Here is a 17,490-nt window from a genome sequence, read left to right as displayed (position 1 = left end):
ACTATCACACCCAGTTAATGGGAAAGGAGCTGAGATGTGGAGAGCTTGATGGCAGGTTAGTCAGGGAGTGAGCGCAGGAAGGGAGAGCCGGTGCCTGGATGGTGCTTCTCCACCTAAGCAGAGGTCGGACGTCGCCACAGGTGACCCCTGCCGTATCTTCCTCAGGTTGAGTGGGTTACCGTATGGTTAGGGTCCAGGCGCCCTCCGTTCTCACCCAGATTCTTGAACGTCTGGTGATTCGGAGCCCTGGTTTGGCAGTCTCCGTAGCCCTTCGCATTTCAGCGGGGCACTCACACTTCCAGCGCCGCTCCCCAGGACCTCTGCGTCCAGGCCTCCTGGCTTCTGGCCTGCTTAGTTTCTTTGTTTTAAAATGGGATTTTTTTTAACTTTTAATTAATTACTGTGTGTGTTTGTCGATTAGAAAAGAACTCGCAGGAGTCTGTTCTCGCCTACCCTGACCTCAGGTCAGCAGGTTTGGAAGCAAACCAGTGAGCTATCTCACAGACTCCTGGCCCAGTTTCTTTACAGCGCCTGGTAGATCGCTCTGCTCACCTCGGGAGCTGTCTCATCCTCTGCTCTGGGCTCACAGAACTGTGGCCCTAGGGGCTTTGGCCCCCCCAGCTCCCACAGAGGCGCAGCTCCGCAGTCAATTCCTGGCCCGCTGTTGCCCTCTAGTGGACTTTCGATACTCTTCGTGTACATGAGTTTTAACCCTCTGTGCTGGAGGCCGCATTTGTTTCCTGCAATTCAAAGAATGTCGCTAGTAACTAAATCTCACCTCTGACTCATTTCAGCCTCCTTCATAATATTAAGCTGTGTTTTTGAAGGATTCCTCAACATTTAAGAAAAATACGTGAGACAAATTAACGACAATAGTTTCAGAGGACCCAGGGACAAGTTGACTCCGATTTCTAACAGACATTTGTCTTCTCAGCTTTAAGAAGCCAATGGGTAAATCACTCAGTAAACATCAACCAAGCATGGCCGAGTACTGTACACTCTCCACATAATGGGTTCTGGGTGGAAGGACATGTCCAAACCTCGCAGTGTATAGCAAAAGACAAGAGAACCGTTGGCATCATAAAGTGTAACAGACAACCCACTTCTGCGACCTACAGGAACAGAGTCTCCACAGCCCTTCCTAACCACAAGCCAGCTCCCTCCCTCCACAGTCCTGACTTGGTTAATTGCCAGAAGGTCAGAGAAGCCACAGCTAGTGAGTAAGAGAATGCAAGGTTCCGGTAACTCTGTTTCAGAACAGTGTACAGCAATGAGCAAACTCATTTTCTACAGCAAAATCTTCCAACAAGTGCCAGTAAGTGACTCAGCTGCGTGGACTTTCCCAGGATAGACTGTGGCAAAGTCTCCAGGGGCCTCGCACCTCCAGCGGGAGGTGGGGGTGGGGTGGGATTTGTGCCTGTGGTGCCTTTCAGATGCCCAAGCTTTGATATCCACAAAGCATTTGTGATAACAATGTTTCTCTTTTCTCAATGCTCCATTGAGAAATATTTCAGAATATTTAGCCTCTGATTTCAAGCAGAAACATAACCAATATCAAAGATCTGAAGTTTGAAGTTGTCTTTATTTATTTGTGATTTGTTTGTTTTAGAGACAAGTTCTCACTATGTATTTTAAGCAGGCCTCAAACTCACAGTCCTCCTGCCTCGGCCTGCCAAATGCTGGGACTATAGGTTGAAGCTACCAAAAGTTATCTACTTTTACACAGCTGTAACACCCACGGCCAGAGGTGACAGCCAGAAGGAGCTGACACATTTGTTTTGAGACAGGGTCTCTTGTGATCCAGTCTGGGCTGGAACTCGCTGTGTAGGGGAGGATGACCTTGAACTCCTGATCCTCCTGCTTCTACTTCCCAAGTGCTGGGTTTACAGGTGTGTACCACCATGCCTGGCTAAGGATCTTACCCTCTTAAAGGGAAGACAGCTGACCACCGTGTGGATAAATGACCCCAGAGCACCGCCCGGTTGAAGTCGGCCCCTTCACCGATGCCTGAGTAGCTGAACACAGTGCCTTCTGCCATTCCCAGTCCCTAGATTCAGGGTTTCTAAGGAGAATGATCCAACCGCCCCTGGACCATGGCCCACTCACACAATCCGGTGTGCCAATGGGCCTGGCTGGTTTTATCTCGCCCTGTTCCTGGAAGAGTCTGGGAACTAAACCAGAGTGGGCATGCGCTGCCTCCTGCTGTGCCCAGGAGCTCAGAGCTCTTTCTGAAAGGACGCCACTGATTGGGATATTCCTTTGCCTGACTGGGAGGGCCCAGGGTCATCTGGCCTCGGTCCTCTCTTTCCTTAATGCCCCTCCACTGAGGCTAACGGGAGGAGCCGGTTAGGCTGTGTTGGCCTGAACACCATCTCAGTATGAATGCTGGCTTTGGTACAGCATTACGTTTTATTCACTTTTTTTTTTGGTACAGCATTACGTTTTATTCACTTTTTCTTAGTTCCTTAATTTTCTTTTTTTTTAATTAATTTTTTTCATTTACTTTAGATACCAACCAGTTTTCCCTCCCTCCTCTCCTTCCTCACCTCCTTTCTACCCTCTCCCCCATCCATTCCTCAGAAAGGGGTAGGGCCTTCCATGGGAGTCAACAAAGCATGGCACATCAAGCTGAGGCAGGACCAAGCTCCTCCCCCTGCATCAAGGCTGGGCAAGGCATCCCTGCATGGGGAATAGGTTCCCAAAGGCCAGCTCATACACCAGGGACAGGTCCTGATGCCACTGCTGGGGCCCCACAAACAGACCAAGCTACACAACTGTCACCTACATGCAGAGGGCCCAGGTCAGGCCCATGTAGGCTCCCTAGCTGTCAGTCTAGAGTCCGTGAGCTCCCGCAAGCTCAGGTCAGCTGTCTCTGTGGTTTCCCCATCATGATCTTGACCTCCCTTGCTCATACAATCCCTCCTCCCTCTCCTCAATGGGACTCCCGAGCTTGGCCCAGATCTCTGCATCTGTTCCCATCAGTCACTGGGTGAAGGCTCTCTGATGACAATTAGGGTCATCATCAATCTGATTACAGAGGAAGACCAGTTCAGGCACCCTCTCCTCTATTGCTAGGAGTCTTAGCTGGGGTCGTCCTTGTGGGTTCCTGGGGGTTTTCCTGGCACCAGGTTTCTTCCTAACCCCATAATGGCCCCTTCTATCAAGACATCTCTTTCGTTACTCTCCTTCTCTGTCCCACCTCCAACTCAACCAATTCCTCATGTTACTCTCCTCCCATCCCTCCCTCCCCCCACCCCCAGTTTACCCAGGAGATGTTGTCTATTTCCCCTTCCCAGGAAAATCCATGTGTCCCTTTTAGGGTCCTCCTTGTTACCTTGTTGCTACATTTTAACTCCTAATTCTCATCAGGTCACCAGTCAAGTGGGTGGTCAGAGTACAACCACCGGCATGCTTAAAGTACTTATTTTAATTTTATGTGTTTGCCTGCATGTATTTAAGTGCACCACTTGTATACAATGCCCAAAGAAGCCAGAAAAGGCATCAGACCCCCTGGACTGGGAGTTACAGATGCTTGTGTGTCACTGTGTGGGTGCTGGGAACCAAACTCGTTCTCTCCAAGAGTAGCCAGTGCTCTTAACCACTTCCATTTCTTCAGCCCCAGAAGTACACTTTAAAAAGTAAAACAAAGAAATCCTTCCCACAGATGCTAGGGAACTCAAGTCCTCTGAGGCACTTGTGCGTCTCACTAGCTGCTTCTCACTGGAGAACAGTAGAAACATAGCTAAGTTTGATAGGTCTATATGTCTGATACGATGTGCACCGGAGCCTGTTCTCTTCAAAACATAATTATGTAATTACTGGGGCTGATAAGATGGCTCAGCGGGTATCTGCTGCCAAGCCTGAAGACCTGAGTTCTATCCCAGAGACCCATGCTGTGGGCAAAGAACTGACTCTGGTAAATTGTCCTCTGATTTTCACACTTAAGCACAGTGTGCATGCACACACACAATAAATGTAACTAAAACAATAATTAGTGAAATTGTTCTCTCAATTGATATATTTTTAGGCAGGAAATACACAGAGGATATACCCACAAAGCATCCAGGGTATGATCTGCTACTGCCTGCATAACGGAGTCTGAAATAACACATTTCCAGGACACGGGAGAAGGGAACACTCAAGTCTCAGTACCTTCCACAGTACAGTGTGCTAGTCCGGCACACAGCAGGCTTGCTTTCTGCTGGACATATGTATGTATACATATGTATATGTATATATAATATGTACATGTGTATGTATACATAAACACACATGTAATTTTTCTATATACTATGTTCATTTCATCAGCAATGCAAACAAACCCCACAAAATGAAATTGTGGGTAGAAATGTACTGTTTCCATTCACAGAGCTCAACTTACTTTTAAGATCTCATTTGTTCTAGCTTTTTCTTCTGTGTTTGTAGTTGGCTATCAATAGCTTGTCTAAGCAATCACGCTCCTGATGGCCCAGCTCCAGACACTGCCATTTTTGGCAGTGAGATCCCAAGCTTGGGGTCTCACACCAACACAGCCATGCCAAATTAGCTGAGAAGAATCTCAGAATGAATACCATCAAAGACCACACAGGACATCATCGTCCTGCTTGACTTCATGGCAAGCTTGTTTGGGTGGTCTTGCCTGCACTGCTCTGGTTTTTATTTTTTTATTTTATTATTATTTTTTTTTATGGTGTGCTGCCTTCCATGCATGCACTAATGCATCAGCAGAGGCCCCTTGGGCTGCCTACAACAGTACAGAAATGTAGTTGAATTTCTAAGCGGTCTTATTAAATAAAAAACATGGAGCCAAATATATGGGTGAAAGCCTTAGAGATCACACAAATAGTGAGAGCCACCAACCAACCTTACCTCACCAGCTCTGCATCTTCCAAAATGCCATAACTTCCTGTCTACCAAGGCTTTTATTGCCTTGCTGTTCTGCCCTCTTATTGGCTCTTAGCCCAGCTACCTCACTTCCTTATCACTGTCTGTACAGACCTCCAGGTCTCTATGGTTGGTACTGGGATTGAAGACATGTGTCATCACACTTGGTTCTGTTCCCTAGTGTGGCCTTGAACACACAGAGACCCTGCCTGGTAAGTGATCAGATTAAGGGCGTGTGCTACCACTGCCTGACTTTTGTGTTTACTTAAAACATCACTTTGTTGTTTGTGGATCGACTCATTTTCTCTGCCTATTATTATCAATTATGCAGATGTGGATGTGAACATAGGTTTCCAGATGCCATGGCATTCCCATGAAGGCCAGAGGACAGCTTTTGGGAGTTGGTTCTCTCCTCTCATAGCTTCAAAGGGTTGAATCCAGATCTTCAAGCCTGTACGGCAAGTGAATCTTCCAGATACGCTAAGCCTATAGGCTGAAGATGATGCCCCAACACTGCGGAGAAACCTCAGATGACTGTCCAGGCAGCTGGCTGTTTCTGTCAACTTACAAATTTTTTGGAAGTTGCTTGCATGCACTTGCTGTTTTTATTTTTGTTAGCTAATATTATTTCCTTCTTGGGTCTCTGAGGGAGTTGAAAGTTAGTTAGTTATAGTTGAAGATTAATTAGGATAGAAAGTGAATTAGATACATTTTGGACTTACCAAAACAGGATAGATAATGGAATTATTTTCTCTGATTTGTCAAATACAAACGGACTAGACATCGTTTAGGTATTTGTTACTTGTATATATTGTATATAGTTATTGTACTTTTGTATATAGTTTTTCTTTTGTTAGTTATAACCTTTTGCCTTTTTTCTTTTTATTAAAACAGAAAAGGGAAATATGGTGGTATTTTATTTGTACTGAAATGTGATTTTCATTGTATGTTAATAAATAAAGTTGCCTGGGGGTCAGAGCTATTAGAGCCATAGCAAGAGCGTGGTGGTGGTGGCGGCGGCGGTGGTGCATGCCTTTAATCCCAGCACTTGGTAGAAGAGCTAGGTAGATCTCTGTGTGTTCAGGGATATAGCCAGCATTGGAGACATATGCCTTTAAGACCTGGAGGGTGGTACATACAGGCAGTGACGAGGCAGTCATGTGTTTGGGTTTACAACCAATGAGAAGGCAGAACAGAAAGACTATATAAAGACAAACACACAGGAAGTAGCTCTTTTTCGGGAAGCTAGGAGCACTGCAGGAGGTAAGATTTTAGCTCTGAGCTCTGACCTCTCGGCTTTCTCTTTTACATTGGTTCTGTGTTTCTTATTTTAATAAGACGATTGGTTACATCTACAACCCAGTGAGCCATCTCCTGTCTCTCTGTCACATTTTTCAGTCATTTCCTTTGTCCAGTAAATCAGCGGGGTAGGCGCTAAGACGCGTTTGCCCAGTGGAGCAGAGCATCCATTCATCTCTCAGGACACCCAATGAGCCTAGTCTAGAGACTGGGGCCATGCTGGTGGAGACCTGCTTTGGATGATCAGTCTGTGCTAATTGTTTAGTCCACTGTGAGGCCTCTAATTGTCCTCATCTCCGACCTCTTTAACTTCATGATCTCCCCCTGGATGTTGGGAAGCCGCCTTTGCTTCAGAGCTTTATGTCATTTACAGTTTATATTTGTTCTACATTATCTTCATTATCAAAAAGGAAAACAGAAGCTCTTGCCACTTCTGCACCATCGGTTCCCTGAAGCTGGAACCGCTGTGCTGAGTCCCAGGCCCTCCCCCACTGCAGTGCGTGGGTCCCCGGTGCCTCATGCTTATGTCAGCATCTAGCCTTGTTAGAATTTTTTTTTTTTAATTTTCTGAGGGTGAAATTGTATCTCGTTACAATGAGAATTGCCCAGTTGCTATAAAGCAGAGCGTATTTTTATATTTGTCGCAACTGGAGCACTCCTTTCTGACCTATGAGTGTCCTTAGCTCATTTTTCTGAACTTTGATTTTGTAAAGAGTGCGTCTTGAAGATATTTTTATATGTAGGTATAACTTGAGTACTTGTATTTTTTAAATAATTGCAGGATATTTCATTTAATGGACATGACTTTGCAGTGGTCTGAATGAGAAGTGTTCCCACAGGCTCTTGTATTTGAACCTTGGTGGCCAGCAGGTGCTGCTCTGGGATGGTTGTAGAGCCCTTAGGATGGAGACTTCCTCGGGGCCTAACCATTCAGGACAGGTCGCCCCACTTCCTGTCCCTCTCCAGGCAGCTTCCTGTTCTGCTGCCTGTCTTCCCTGTCTGTTGTTCTACCTTCTTGCCAGAATGGACTCTTTGGAACTGTAGACCAAAATAAACCCTTTCTCCCCTAAACTGTTGCTTGTTGAGGTGTTTTAACACAGCAACAGACAATAACTAATACAAACAAGGCTTGTTTAATCATGTATTTATTCCAGTTTTTACTCTTTTGTGTACAAATATTGTTTTACTTGATGGGTGTAATTTGGTGGGTATATCCACAGATAAATTTCTTTGTAAGAGAGAAATTACAGACGGGAAAAGCAAATGAGTTTTATGTTTCAAGAGATATTGTGAAACAGCTTTCTGAAATGTGCCAGTTCATGCTCTGCCACTGACAAATGTCACATCTGTTGTAATTCTGTGTCAGGAAGGAGCTATTTGTACTCTCCAAGTGAGTAGGACACTTGTATAACTGTTCTAGGGCAATCTATTTTCTGTTGCTATAACAAAATACTGGAAGGTAGAAACTTCACACAGAAAACACGTTTACTTAGCCTTCAGTTTTGGAGGCTGAAAAGCCAGGATTCTTTGTCCTCTGATGGGGACCTCATGGCATCACCATAGTGGGGACATCTGCAAAAAAGGTCTCCAGCGATATCCAGCCCTGCACCCCACATGTCACTCTGCCCTCCTTCTCATTCTCACCAGCTCCCAGTGGGAACATCCTCTCCTGCCTAACCTACCACTGAACTTTGGAGAAAGTTGTATTTATTTATTTATTCAGGGAAATTCGTGCTCTCCATTCCCCCACTCAGCTCAAGGAAGAGTCTATTTCCTTGTCCTGGGTGAGCGTGGGGCTCCCGGGGGGACCAAAAGCACTCCTGGGTGAACAAGGCTGTCTGGAGATTCAGATGTGGTCACGTGGCTTAGCCTGAGCTAGCACCTGCCAGTCCCCGTGAGAACAGTGGCCCCAGCTGTTCTGGTTTCAGAACAACACTCAGTGCCTAGTGAGAACTGGACCTACAGGCCCATACGACCGCACTCCTGACCCCCAAATCTGTGAAGAGAAAGACACGCCCACATGGTACATCACCGAGAGTTCGGGCTTGACTTGTTGTAGCGCATGATCAAAAAATTGGCGTGTGAAGCTCCTTTCTCACGTTTGTCATACTGGTGACTGGCCATGGGCAGGGTAGGCAAGTGTCTGGCCACTGAATTACACCCACAGACTGTCTGGCATTTTTAATTTTGAGACAGGGACCCACTAAATTGCTCATCTCAGCCTTGTGCTTGCTGTGTAGCTCAGACAGACCTTGAGCTTGTGATTCTCCTGCCTTCGCCTTCTGAGTAGCTGGGATTTCAGGACTGTGCCATGAGATTCAACAGCACTGTTGACCTGTTAAAACCCTGCATGTACATAAACACACACACATATGATTGTATAGATATTCCTAGAATTCATGATTGTTATAGAGGTTTTCATGTTTTTCCTTTTCCTTGTTATATTAGTTACTCCTTTGTTCTTTGCTCATATCCACAAAGGCTCCCTTTCCTCTCCAAGTAATGCATGTTGTCAACCCATCTTTACTCTGTTGGCTAGTTTTATGTTGACTTGATGCAAACTAGAGTCCTCTGAAAGGAGGACACCTCAACTGAGAAGATGCCTCCACAAGGTCTGGATGTAGGCAAGTCTGTAGAGCATTTTCTTAACTAGTGATTAATGGGGGAGCGCCCAGTACACTGTGGGCTGTTTCACCCCTGGGCTGGTGGTCCTGGGTACTAGGAGAGCAGGACAAGCAAGCCATGAAGAGCAAGCCAGTAAGTATCACTCTGCCATGGCCTCTCCATGGCTCCTGGCTCCACATCCCCACCTTACTTGAGTTCCTTGACTTCCTTCGATGATCAACAGTGGTGTGGAGTTGTACGAAAAATAAACTCTTTCCTTTGGTCATGGTGTTTTATTATAGCAATAGAAATCCTAAGACATTTACCTATATTTCTGTATACGCATTTAAAATAAGAAACAGGGGTGATAGTCAAGGTATGTAACAGCCAATAATATTACCCAGTCTGAGTGAAGCAACTAGCTGAGACATCCAATATGACCATATCAGTATATTCTGCACAAACAAACACACACACACACACACACACACACACACACAGAAAGAGAGAGAGAAAGAGAGAGAGAGAGAGAGAGAGAGAGAGAGAGAGATTCTATCATTTTGTACTTTCAAAAATGGCACAATGTTATGAACATTGTTGCTTTTTTAGTATTTTTACACAGCAGTACCTCATGCCCCAATTCTAACTGTGATATGGCTTTCTCATTTCTCTTGGCTGCTGTATGGAGTTGTGTTAAACCAGCCGGGTGTGTCGATGATCTCTCTACGGTACTGTTACTGGCCTTCTCTCTACCAGTACTTCTGCTGCCAGGCATTCTGAGAGTAACGGTTGTATGTGCAGGTCAGCCTCCACAAAAGCTGTCCCTAGGGCATCCAGTCCCAGGGAGAGTCAGCTGAATGGTGTGTGGTAATTTTGGTGGATGGTGCCGGTTTCTCTGAGTTGTGTGACAATTTACACTTAACCATCAACACCATGTAAGGAAATATTTCCCTGAACCACTCACCAGGAATAAGTAAGCACCTTTCTGATTTTTGTCAAATATAATATTTTGTCAACAGGCAAAAATAATACTCTACATTTTCTGACCACCTTCCTGTGTGTTGGCTGCTAGGATCTTGAGACCTTGGCTTCTCTCTGTTGGGTTATCTCATACTTGCTAATATATAGGAGCAGTTTTTTTTCCCCCCCGCATTTCAGATACTGATCTTAACCATACATTGAAATTTTTTCTTACTTTAATATCTGTTCATTGATTTGGTTTGGGTTGTTGTTGCTAGCTGTTCCAAGATGATATCACGATGTTGAGACATCTCTTGTTCCTCCACACCGCTTCTCTTCTCCTGCCTCTACGTGACTGCTTTCCTCAGCCCCCTCTGCCTTCTCTCCCTCCTCACTGCCTCTTGTCTCCAGCTACTTGAACTGGTTTTAAATGCGGAGACCTCCGCTTGTGTGGTTTACACAGTCATGAAAGAGTTAAGTAGGCTAGAAGCGGCACGGAGGCACCAAAGTTGTGTTCTCAGAGTTGTTTTGAGGCCTTGAGAAGATTTCCTCTTCATGCAGAACCTCTAGGCCTTCTGCAGAGCCTGATCCCCCAGGTCTGGGGGGATGCAGATGCAGGGTGGGGTGGGTGTAGGGCCCAGGAGATTCCAGTACCCAACTAAGGCCCGCAACCTGGAAGTTAGGATTGGGACGGGGAGCCGGACTTGCTTAGGAAACTGGAATCAGGTTGTTGAAGTCCTGGATACCCGGCTCCAGCAGCTACCCAGCTCAGCCTGAGGTGGCCTCAGTCCTGCCGTGGAGCCGAGAAGCTCACCAGCACCCCCCCCCGTCCCCCCCCCGTCCCCCGTCCCCCTCCCCCGTCCCCTCCAGCCCCAGCGCTTAGGCTCGAATGGCAGCGCAACTGAAGTATTCCAAATGGCCAGAAGGTGGCAGTGTGGCTCTTTGACGCTCTGGCCACCAGTGGGCACAGGGAACGCCGAAGCCAGACTGCGCAGGCAGTGATGTGGGAGGCACCCTGCACACTGGCCACTCATGACCTGCAGAACCTGGCCCCTGACGACTAAGTCCACCCATCATTTACTGAAATGAATTTTCTCGCGTCAAATACTGTCCTGGTTCTTTCATTTACTCTTCACGGAAGTCCCAGGTAGGCAAATTATTTCCCTTCTACCAAACAGGGAAGGTGATTTTTTTACATTCAGCCGCACTGAATGCATAGGTACCATTTATTTGATTCTCAGGATATTAATACATTATATATATACATTTATATAACACATATAAACTCTTCATTAGTTTATTCTTGATGACTGTCGCTTCCCTGTCCCTCTGTCCCAACCCCTCGCAGGGTCAGTAACAATAACCAAGTTAGCCAAGAAAACTTAAGCCCGCAGTTGTTTGTATTTTAACAGGTCACCGAGGAAGCAGAGACACACTGAAAGGCTGCACACCCAGCGCAAGGTCTCACGAGAGCTAACAAGCTCACGAGTCAGCTAACGAGACTTTATTAAATGATCCACCTCGGCGGATTTCGGGGGACATTGCTCTGCGGTTCCCACTGTCCCTACGGTTCCTTCTCCTTTCGTCTTCAGGCATCTTCTCTCAGCCACATGCCTGGCTGGTGTTTGCCAAAGGCTCTCAGGCTGGTGGCCACAGAGAGGAGCTCCATTCCCTGGTGCTGTTGCCCTCCCGGTATCTCCATAACCACCACACTGGCCTCATGCCTGCGCTGGGCACATCTGTCCATCCATCTGTCCATCTGTCTGTCCATCCATCCATGCCGATGCTTCCAGTGCCCAGCCAAGGCCTGCATTTGCCAAGGCTAAATTTAACCCGCAGCTGCTTCATAAGACGCTGGTATTTTCAGGGAGGAGCCTAGAACTGCTGAGCTGGATGCCTCTGAGGGCTGCTGGCCAGGGCTCACACCCTTGCTTTGAGTTGTGCTCAGTATCCAAGCTGTTCTGAGAACTTGTTCCTTCCCATCCCTTCCTTTTAAATTTTTTTTAAAAAAGATTATAATTATATCATTCCCCTCTTCTCTTTCTTCCCTCTAAATCCTCAAATATACCACTTCTTACAACACCCCTGCTCTCTTTGAAATTCATGGCCTCTTTTTCTTTAATTGCTGTTGGTGGTAGTGGTGGTGGCATTGTGGATGTCTTCCTAAATACATAAACACAACCTGCTCAGACTATATAACATTACTTGATGTATGTTTCTAGGGCTGACCATTTGGTACTGGATAACCAATTGGTGTGCTCTTCCCTGGGAAAGATATTCCCCTTATCTGGGCATTCCTCCATTGCCTGTAGTTCTTTGTTCAGGGTTGAGGCCTCTTGAGCTTCCCCTTCCACATTAGCATGGTTACTGGCATCCTTATTCAGGGCATACTTAGGTGGCCATGTTGATGAGACTTTATGGGCGTAGTTTCCCTTCCTTTCCTAACTGGCACTGGGATGGGAGGAAGCAAGAACTGGCAGAGAGGAGAGAAAAAGGCAGGTCTGGGGACCTCCGGGTGCTCTGTCATGCTTCTCCTCTCCCAGATCAGCAGGACTGCTCTCTGGTGTGCGATAGGAAGAGAACACAGGCTGCTCCAGCCACGGAGGGCCTGCCAGCTGGCCTGTTCTCTCCCTGCCTCTGTTTCTGAGTCGCCGTCCAGAGAGCTGCCAGGCTTGCTGTGAACTCCTGCATTCATTAATCACCCATGCTTTTTCTTATTGGAGCCCATCACACTCTGAAAGTTTCCAGTCTGGTCCTCCTGGCCAAGGGATCAGCTATGTGGAAAACCACAGGCTCTCGGTGTTCTTTACAAGCAGGAGAAGATGGCCTCAGAGATGTGGCAGGTGGAAGAGAGAGAGATGGTGGCCTCTGGGTCTTGGGGAGCAGGGTGGAGGTGAAGCCCATTGCCCATGGCCACCACACTGGCCAGGGTAGCAGCTTGTCAGATGTCTCAACTCTCATCTGAGGCCAAGGGAAACAGGATCTACTCTCCCTACCTTACCCCCTTCCATGTCCAGAGTGAGCATCCTTGACCACTTTGTGTGGCTGGCACCTGATACTCAGGCTGTCTGCAAGTGCCCACTGGATGGCACCTTTTGCCCATAGCTCTCACCCAAGGAAGAGGGCCTCTGGACTCTGTTACAGACAGGCAAGCGGTGGCACTCAGGGTTTTTGGTTTATGTCTGGATCCCTGACTGCCTGATTAGCCCTTAGGACCCTTATTTTCACCCTACAAGTACTGACCACAGCTAACTCTCCTATCCTGGATGCAGAGCTATCTTCAATGCAGCTCATGGGTAGACATATTAAAACCTTGTATCAGCCTTTACTGCACTAGGGACCCCTACAGTCCAATCCTACAGATGAAGACATGAAGAACAGATGGGTTATGTGGCTTCCCCAAAGACACACAGGATTTGAATGTGAGTGCTGTGGCATGAAAGCCCAGTCCCTTCAACACTGTGAAGACTCGGGGGAGGGAGTGAGAAGGCATGGCATCAATGACACAGACACTGGAAGTCAGTTGAAGGCAAACAGCAAACTCCTTTATTCAATAATGGGAAAGGCCTTATGTATCCTCCTCCCAGCACCCAGGGTGTGTCCCAATCTGGTGACATTGTGTGATCATCCCTCATTGGCTGGGCACAATCAGGAACTCTGACAGTAACCAAGAACTCTGACAGCACCTGTTGCTAGGCCCTAAGGCAGACTCCAGGTTGGCTCATAAGAAAGTATGTTATATACATGCCTTGGCAAATGGTTTGAGCCAATTTCCTTGACCCAATGGGCCTCTCCTACTACATATCCACCCTTTTATTTTATTACATGGAGTTCTTTGCTCCAGTCTTGTTGACCTGACTTGGGGGAACAAGTAGCATAATCACTTGTTCCTTAATTAGGGACTAGAATGAATGGCTTAACGAGCTCAGCAACTGGATTGTGCCTGTGTTAGGTGGGCTTGCCAAACAAGCTCTTACCTGTCATTGACTATCAGCCCTCAAAGAGCATCCATCCCTAGAGAGTCACCCCGGGTGGGGAGGGTCAGGCAGTAACCTCCTGTGGAGGACTATGAATTAGATGTCTAAGAGCCATTAACACCTTTAGAGTCGCATTAGTGGCCGCCTGTTGTTGTTGGATGTGCTGTAGGAAACACTTAAAAAGGAGAAAGATTAAAGCAACACTCTGCCAATCAAAACATAAATGAAAACCCAGGAGGGATCAAGCCTTTTTATATCATGCCAATACTTTTCAAAAAATAGAGTCAAGGCCATAATTTCTCTTGTCTGATTTAATTGGAAAATTTCCTGTGTTAGTTATAATGAATAATATGGAAACTTAGTTGACCATGGACCCTTAATTTATTTAGCTAGCTCCCAACCTGCTAAACTAGCATTCCTCATCTCAAAGGGCATCATACAAAATGAGGAAAAGTGAGGGTCCACAAGTCTTCAGCCCTTAGAAGGGCAATGAGAGTGAGAAAGGGAAATATATATATATATATATTGCCCATCATGAGTTATTTCCTCCGTGGTAGAAGCAGGCTGATCTGTGGTCAGGCACACATCTCTTGCTGGGACCCATATTGGTGTAGTGGCACTCTGAGGAAAAACATAAGCATGCCCTATCCCATGGGTTAGCGGGGGGGGGGGGGGCGACTTGCTGCTGCCATTGGAGCAATAGGATTTCTCCATCTCACCAGGGGCAGGGACATGTTCCTTGGCAGAAACGCCCAGTGCTTATAGGCCAGGCTGAGTCCCTTGTCATCAAAGCTGAGAAAGTTCATATGGAAAAGGACCTCTGTTAAGGCCAGATGAGGATCTCTTCTAGCCTCTGGTGAGATAGTCCTGGCCAGCAGCTTCATAAGAGCTCAGTTGATCCTCTCCACAATGGCTTGTCCCTGTGGATTATAGGGGATGCCAGTGGTATGGGAAAACTTCCAGGGCCCCAGGAAGTCACTGAATTGTTGAGATGCATAGGCCAGGCCACTGTCAGTCTTAAGTGCTAAAGGTACCCCCATAACTACCATGGCTGACTTAAGGGCTTTGATAACATTGATGCCCTTCTCCCCAGAAAGGTCAAGGGCATAAACAAAGGAGGATTAGGCATCTATTATCACATGAACATATTTAAGATTGCCAAAGGAAGAATGATGCGTGACATCCATCTGCCAGGTGGCATTAGGCAACAAGACCCAGGGATTAACACCTTCACACTGAAGTAGTCCTAAGGCGGCCAGAGGAGGACAAGTGGCACATGCCCGGGACAAATGCTTACATTGGGAAACAGGTAATTCTGGAAGAAGTCTGCAAATTCTGTGGAGACAGATGGAACTGCTGGTGAAGAGCCCTGGCTTGCTCTAGGAGATCTATACTGTTTATTATTATGATGGTGTTGGTGACCTCATTTCCTTGAGCCAATATTCTTGGTAATTTGGAATGAAATCTAATATGTGACAGGTACCAAGGCTCAGTCTTCTCATTAAGGACATCTTGTATGAGCAGCATAGTGCTGGTGATGGGGGTCAGTGAGTCTTTGACTCGAGAAAAGGCCTGCACATGTACAAACTGCCTGAACAGCATACTGGCTGTCAGAAAGAATACTAACAGGCTCAGTCTGGCACTCCACTGGAACCTTGAGGAGGGACAATAGCTCACCCGGTTGAACAGAACCAGGGCTAGGGATAGCATATGTAACATCTTTGGAACCAGAATGCTGGATAAGAACGCCATATCTGTTTTTATTGGAATCTAATGAGGCCAGGTTTGCATGAGGGATGGGAGTGGAGGAGGGGACTGAATGAGGCTGCATCTGTACTGGAAGTGGGTGGAGTTCTGCTAAGATCTTGGGTTTTTTTCCAAATGATTGTCAATAGTTCCTGTGAATCCTGCAACCATTTCCTGGAAAAAGATAGACTCTGTCCAGTGGGTGTGGAAATTCTTTAAAGAAAAGAGGAAGACAAGCTTATCTGGCTCTTGTCCATATGTTCTCTGTGCCAGCATCCATGCCTTAAGTTGGAAGGACTGGTCAAACTTAGAGGTGACCTTGTGCAAGTCAGAATGTGCTTGAATGTATCCATAGTAGGGGCCCAGATTGCCATAATACTCCCCCAAATCCCCTGGGTGTCCAGAGGACCATTGTCAATAAGGACCTTTGGGGATCATGGCTTTGCAGGTTGAAGGTGGCTAGAATGGCCAAAACCTTTTGCAGCAAATCTTTAGCTTCTTGGATAAACCTAATCTTGATAGAAGGGCAGGTGGAGTCCTTCAACAATGAAGAGGCATCTCATCTATTGGTCAGGGATGAGTAAGAAAGGTTTAAGCCAATTAACCATGCCACATAATTATGGTAATTCTGAGAGTGAGTACAATTCCTTCATTTACAATTTAAAGAAAAGGGGGCAGACCTGCTTAGCAATGGAAAAGTGTAAAAAGGCAAAGGAGGACCACTTGGACCTTATCTGGAGCCACCATCAGATGCAATGATTCAAGATCTTGTAATATTCCCTTGGCAGTCTTTTCAGGTAGGCTGCATCTGGGTGGGCCAAGAGGAGATCATCCATGTAATGGATCAAAAGGACTTCCCTGGGGACATTGGCCAAAGCTTGAGGAACATATAACTGGCAAATAATGGGGCTGTTTTTCATTCCTTGGGGCAAAACAGTCCATTGATATCTCTTAGCTGGTTTATGCATATTAGGTTCCCACACAGCAAAGGCAAAATGATCTCGATCCTGTGGCACCAGAGGAAGTTGAAAAAAAGCAATCCTTAATATCCAAAATTAATATATAATAAGATGGAGGAATCGAACTAGGGTGGGGGAGGCCTGGCTGTGTAGACTCCATTTTTTTTCCCATTAGAACATTAACTATACGAAGATCCTGCAGGAGGCGGTAGTGTCCTAATCTCTTGGGGAAACAAATATGGGGGTGTCATGTTTACTGTGGATGGTTCTGTGTGCCCCATCTTTAGCTGTTCTGCAACCAATTCCTTTAGAATTGACAGCTTGGGTTCAATTATAGGTCACTGTTCCACCCATACTTCTTGATCTGAGCACATCAATGGAATGGGGTTAGGGAGCTCGATCGTGGTGAATCTCATGGGGACAGTGGCCCTTAGAATTGGGGGTGCAGACCTCATGCAGGGTCACAGACTGCAAGACTTGCCTTTTCATTGACCTCAATGTCATCTAAAAAGGCCTTGTCATCTGTAGTTAGGACAATACCCACATCCTCCAAAGTGCCTCTGCCCCACATGTTCCTCGGTACAGTGTAAATGATAGGGTGAGAGGCTCCTGATTGCCATCAAGATCCTTCCAGTGGACCAGACGGGTGGCCATCTTAGAATCTTGTTGGCTTCCCACACCACCAATGGGAGGACTGGGTTTTAACTTCCAATGAGGGAAGTGAAGCGCCTCAGTTAAAATGGTGGTGTCCACACCCATGTCAACCAAGCCTTTGACAGCTTTTCCATCAAGATAGAGATGATCATCATCAGGGAGTGTGGAAAATTGGGCATTGTCCAATAGATTTTTGGATTACCAGAGCTTCCTCTTACTGGCAGGGTTGAAAAGTGCCCCACCTGGAGTTTAAAGGGTTTTGGCAGGCTGTGACTTGTAATCCTTTGCCTGATGAAAGCCCTTATTGTATCGGGGGCATCAGGTCCTAGGTTTTGCCTGGGGGCAGTCATGCTGCAAATGGCCTGGTTTGTCGAATCCCCAGCAAGTTCTATCTACCTGGGGGCCCC

General features: G+C 46.6%; 1 long non-coding RNA gene across 1 annotated transcript; it reads left to right on the top strand.

The window, feature by feature from the left end:
- Positions 1-9,570: 9,570 nt before the first annotated feature.
- On the top strand, positions 9,571-11,847 carry LOC119089048. The gene is made up of 2 exons (XR_005092895.1): positions 9,571-9,760; positions 11,160-11,847. It is a non-coding gene; the product is annotated as an uncharacterized LOC119089048 (long non-coding RNA).
- Positions 11,848-17,490: the final 5,643 nt, after the last annotated feature.

Source organism: Peromyscus leucopus, chromosome 14, assembly GCF_004664715.2.
Source record: "Peromyscus leucopus breed LL Stock chromosome 14, UCI_PerLeu_2.1, whole genome shotgun sequence".
Taxonomy (NCBI): domain Eukaryota; kingdom Metazoa; phylum Chordata; class Mammalia; order Rodentia; family Cricetidae; genus Peromyscus; species Peromyscus leucopus.
Note: the sequence above shows the minus strand (reverse complement) of the source record. Positions and strands in the feature narration are given on the sequence as shown.